Source organism: Triticum dicoccoides, chromosome 4A, assembly GCF_002162155.2.
Source record: "Triticum dicoccoides isolate Atlit2015 ecotype Zavitan chromosome 4A, WEW_v2.0, whole genome shotgun sequence".
Taxonomy (NCBI): domain Eukaryota; kingdom Viridiplantae; phylum Streptophyta; class Magnoliopsida; order Poales; family Poaceae; genus Triticum; species Triticum dicoccoides.
Window position 1 is genome coordinate 208,017,866 of NC_041386.1, and position 5,735 is coordinate 208,023,600.

At 43.9% G+C, this 5,735-nt stretch overlaps 1 long non-coding RNA gene across 17 annotated transcripts in view; it reads left to right on the plus strand.

Moving 5' to 3' along the window:
• LOC119285645 overlaps nucleotides 1–3,251 on the plus strand; it is an 8,445-nt gene extending 5,194 nt beyond the window's left edge. For 7 of the 17 annotated variants that reach the window (XR_005139592.1, XR_005139598.1, XR_005139596.1 and 4 more), the window contains one exon: nucleotides 449–3,251. This is a non-coding gene — a long non-coding RNA (uncharacterized LOC119285645). The remainder of the gene's footprint in view (nucleotides 1–448) is intronic. The other 10 variants (XR_005139593.1, XR_005139602.1, XR_005139597.1 and 7 more) reach the window with 10 other exon arrangements.
• The last annotated feature ends 2,484 nt before the right edge of the window (nucleotides 3,252–5,735 follow it).

Below are 5,735 nucleotides of genomic sequence, written 5' to 3' on the forward strand. Positions count from 1 at the left end.
TCGTGGTTCGGCAACCTGCATCTGCATCGGGAGGACGGCGGTGCCGATGGTTTGGGAGCTGAAGCCGTGTGGCGAGGATGGCGGTGGCGGAGGAGGAAGGGGGGCGCCGGCGGCTTTCGGTCACATGGGTCAAAGGAGAGCAAGGGGACGGCAGCACCTTCTTCCCATCTTCACCTAGGTAACCTTTCTGTAGTTTTTTGGTGATGTATGATTTCTTCGTTCTAAAAGATGCATGGTAATGTGCGAAAGCTTAATCTGAAACTAATTACACGAACGAGTGCTTTAATTTGCTAGATGTACGCGCTTCAGTTGTAGGAGATGAATGCCTTTTATGTTCATGTCATTATTTTTCTGTTGTCAATTTAGAATTTTCAGAGTTTACATTTGACAATATCTTCTCCTGCCATTGCCATATGCCGATATGGTTATAACTCATGTATGATTACAGAGTGCTAGCTACCTTTCAAACATGGAAGCTTAGGAAAAAGCATGTAAACCGAAGACAGGAAGCTTACCTGTTCGATTCAGCAGATTTGGTTTGCTCTATTTGTTAAGATCTTTCTCTGCTGCACGAGAACTTAAAGATGTAACATCAATGTGGTGGGCATAGATCAGAAAGGCAAGTTCTTGTCAAAGGAAATCTTCACCTACGTAAAGGTAACCTCAATAGCCTCTCTTAAATTTTGCAACAGGCAGCCGTTGCTGTAGCATGGAGCTCTAGAGTAGTTAGTCTAGATTCAACTCTAGAGTAGTTAGTCTAGATTCAACTGAGTTACAAGTGCACATTTGTCCAGTTATTGCTACCTTTTTTTGGAAGATTTTAGACTTACTATCCTGTGTTAATTTAAGGACTGGCTAAGTTTTGTTGTTCGTTCCCGTTCTCGGGTGCTGTCCGGTGGGTCAGTTGCGCTCTTCAGCGCCTTCGTCTTTGTTGTCTCCTACACCTTTGCCTACACCCTCACCCACTACCACGGCTCCCGCAGCAAGGTAACAGGTCTCTGCCTCGCCCGATCTCCTTCGCCAGTTTATATGCAGATGGACGGCTGCATGAACAGAAAGACAATGGTGTCCGGGCTTTGTTGCATTGCGTTACAGGACGAGAACCTCTTTTATTTCATTTCCAGTTTCACTTTTTTTAGAACATTTCCAGTTTCACTCTGCCTCTCTTTTTTACTTGGCTGGACTAAAGCAAAGTAGCAACATTTACGTAAACAGAACCGGGTGTTTTCTGCTTTCTTGTTCCTCCATTGTCTTCTGCTGGTGTGTTGCCTTCACTCGTATCTCCAAAAGCAATTTACTGCCCCTCCAATTCCATGGAAACTAATGGTGGATCTTATCTACCACCAGTAAAAATCAAACCCCAATACTAACTGGTGACCATAATTTCCATTTTCCCCTTCTATAAGCCCCATATCAATCTCATTTCTGAACCCTGGTCATGGGCTTGACCAACAAAATATATGTTATATGCCTACAAAATGTATCATCGGAAACTTCTTTCCCATATAAATATAATGGTATACTTTTTCCGTACAATATATACTTTGTTGTTCAAATCGAGGCTTTCTACCTATCGTCAGTCCTGCACCAAGGACTAGGCTAGAAAAGTTACATCCTTTTGATGTTCTTATCTTGGCATGATGCAAGGCAAAACCAAAAGGGAGAGGTTATATTATTGGCCATATTTACTTTGGTTATTAGTTGAGCACATCTGGAGCATCTTTCCATTGTTGCCTGCCTTTCCATTGTTAAGATGCTGGAGGAGACTAACCGTACTACCGATGATAACACGCTTCTTGCTTTGGGTTTGTTTACTTGCCACATATGGCATCATAATTAGATGCATTAGTATTTTATTGCTGCCAAATGTCGTTGGTACTAATTCTGGATTATTTCAGTCCAGTTCGAGGCTGGCTGCAGCCACGACATCGACGGCATCCATAACAATCGCGGATCCTTCGACATCTGGATTGACCGCTGCTCCGTCGTCGACTACGACGACGGGCTCATCGACATCATGCGCCAGAGCATCTACATTGCTTGTCTCCAGGTCGTTCCCTTCTCTGTTATTTGTCCCTGCTACTAAGTCACTCACATGCTTGGTTTCTCTCAACAAGTATCGTTGATTAGATGGGATCACTGTGTTGTCTGATGAAAATAAACGTGTGTGTATGTGATTGCATTTTTTGCATGATTGATATATAATGGTTGCTCCAATGTACACTGGGTATGCATGTATTCTCCACGAACTTAGAATTGGCACTCTCTTTTAGACCAGCTCTTCATTCTTGTATTTAAGTTGGTACTAAATCTGGAAGAGGTTTATTGTAGGTTGATGTCTTTTCCATCTCATATTTTTCATCCATGTAATACGAACAAATGCACATGATAAAGAGGAGAATCTTTTCATGAGCTTCACCAGCCATTGTACAGAATATACAATGCTGTTTTCTTATGCATTTTAATTACATTTACAGCTGTAAGTTTGTGATGATACAAACGGAAGTTGCATACAGAGTTTCTTATATATACTATTGTTCTATCCATGCTTAACATATAAAAATTTCTGTTCTGTTCATACTACTTAACAGTCAGCAGTTTAGTCATCTTACAAAAGTAGACTGTACATACTCAAATCATCAACTAGACACCAGAAATATTGACTTCTCTTTGCTCTTTCATCAGCCATTTTACTTTAGCATTCATAAATTTGGGTCCTCAAGACATGTACTCAATAACATTACTTTGCTATCACCATTAATATCATTAATATCCATAGAACACGCTCTTATCTTCCATATCACACAACAATTTCTGTCCATGTAAATAACTTGCTTTCTTCTACCAGTATTTTCAGTTTAACTATACTGAAGAGAACCTATTGGACTACATTGATCCAAACAATGATATACACTCATGGTCAGACTTGCAGATGGCAATCTGCTCGCTGAATGTCGCATCATGCTAGGAACTGATAAGAGGGCCACTATAACCACCAACTGGTTTGAGTTTCGCTGCTGCGCCAACATTCGCGAAGGAGACATTTGTGTATTTCATTTCAGGATCACTTTAAAGTGCCGCTTTGTTTTAAAGTGCCGCTTTGTTTTAAAGTGCCGCTTTGTTGTCACCATGCACTGCCTCTGGATGCACCATCGAAGACGTTGCCGCCTCTGTGTCAATATAATCTAATATAATGTACCACTAAGCACTCTTAATTATGCTATATATTGTGATAACCTATGGTTTACTTTTGGGCCCTCTTATCACATGCTTTTCAAGACGCTAAATCTATGTTGTTGCTTATGTTAAGTGCACTATTGTCAGTCAGATGTTTCATGTTCAAATCCATAATGGGCTTTCTTTGTAGAGTATATATTTTCTATTTCGGCTGCTAAGTTTCTTAATTAAAGCATTCATCCCAAACGCTAATTAGAATAGAGAAGAGCGTTAAAGGGGCGAATACAACCAGGCACCGCCTAACTCCCCCTCAAGAGGCGCGCCACAGGCGCGCCCCAACACCTAGTTCCCGCGCGTGTCGTGTGGGGGACTTTTGACCCATTAGTCTGGTTCATAGCTTGCCCAAGATCGGCTCCAAGCTTCTTGCAAACAGATTGCGGCCACGCATGAATGAGCTTGTCCAAGCCAATCAATCGGCGTTCATCAAGGGGAGGAATCTTCATGACAATTTTATGCTCGTCAGACAGGTGGCTCGATCCCTCCATCGCCGGAGAGCGAAAGGAGTCATGCTAAAGTTGGATATCTCACGAGCGTTCGACACTTTGTCTTGGCCTTTCCTATTTGAGGTTCTACGTGCCAAGGGGTTTTCAGATACATGGCTGTCCTGGATAGCAACCTTACTCTCGACGGCCTCTTCTCGAGTGGTGGTTAATGGACATGCGGGGCAAAAATTCTCACACGCTCAAGGGCTACGGCAGGGAGACCCGGTCTCGCCGCTACTGTTTGTCATTGCCATGGATGTCCTCACATCCCTCATCACAAGAGCCCAGGAGTGTGGCGTGTTGAGTAGAATGTCGGGCTGTATTCCCATGCAACGGCTTCCTATCTATGCGGACGATGTCGCCCTATTCGTCAGGCCCACCGTTTCGGATTTTAGGTTTGTCAAGGAAGCACTGCACATTTTTGGGAATGCATCGGGACTACACATCAACTATACAAAATCCATGGCTATCATGATCAGAGATGAGGATGGCGACAAGGAGCTGGTTTAGGGTGCAATGTCGTGGAGCATGGAGTCCTTTCCCTGCAAGTACTTGGGGCTACAACTCTCAATATGGCAATTGACGCGCTCGGAGTGGCAACCAGTAGTGGACAGTGTGCTTAACTTCATGCCAGGATGGCAGAAGGGGCTTTGTGCATGATGTGGTGATGGCGCGCCCCACTCACCATCTTATTATAGCGGACGCTCCCAAATGGGCAATCGAGCAAGTGAACAAGCGCTACAGAGCATTTTTTGGGAAGGATCAGAAGCGATCCACGGAGGGAAGTGCCTAGTGGCCCGGCAAAGAGTGTGCAGGCCTAAGGAGCTAGGTGGACTTGGGCTGCTAGACTTAAACTGTCAAGGTCTGGCCTTAAGATTGCGTTGGGAGTGGCTTAGGCGTACTGATTCAAGCCGGCCATGGCATGGGCTCCCGATGGCCAAGGATCCACAAGTACATGCGGCTTTTGACAGTCTGGTTCATTGGAAACTTGGGGACGGAAATAAGGTGTTGTTTTGGAAAGATAGATGGATGGGTGATAAGGACATGAAAACGGTTCAATCCTTAGAGTCGAGGACGACTCCTTTTCAAGAGAGGGAGGATGATGAGGACATCCCAACCATGGATACCACACCACCAACCATCAACGGTCCAATCACAAGAAGTCGCGCAATGCAAATACATTATCAGGTGAACGCTAACTTAAGTCTATAATTTGACCTTCAAAACATGGTTGTGCCTTCACTTCCTTTGTTGTTGGTTGAACTCAGGTGCGATATCGAAGAAGGCCAAACACATTTCAGTCAGTGCAAAACAATGTTTTATGGCGAGGAAACAAAGTTAGGAATCCGTGAAGAATGAGTTGTGTGCTAAAGAAACATTGTTCCGATTTTGACGAAACAATGTTTTGCACGAATTTGGATATCCCAACTTGCGAAAGATTTCTAGGACTCAAGTTTTCTGCTGAAGGAAACATTGTTTGACCCCAATGAACAACGTTTGGTCAGGAACTGCCAACCACCTCCAACGAGAGTTTTCCAGAAGCTACCTCATTAATTCTTGAAGCTATTTAGTCAAACAAAGTTGGTTCACTTTCACACCTAAGATGGTTATAGAAGCTAGTTCTCTTTCACACCTATCCTGGGGGGTTGTCCCGATTATAAATAGGCTAGCTCATCCCTTTGTTGGGGACTTTTGCCATTTCTATCAAAGACCAAAGACGGAGACTCCTCTTGAGATTGGAGAGCTCTTGTTACCCTTATTCTCGTGATTCCTTGATAAATTGCTCCTAATTCGTGCTCCACGACTAGATCGTGTTGTGTGGGTTAGAGTTCATGGTTTCCCTTGCGGATTGCACCTATTCCGTGCTCCACGACTTGAGCATGGTTGTGGGGGTAGTATTGCGGGTTGTGGATCGGCGAATGTTCGGATTGTAAGCTTTGGTGAGCATCCTCCTCGTTGGGTCATGATCTCTTATTTTCCATTTTCCGTCTGCTTGCAGCTAGTTATCCTCATCCA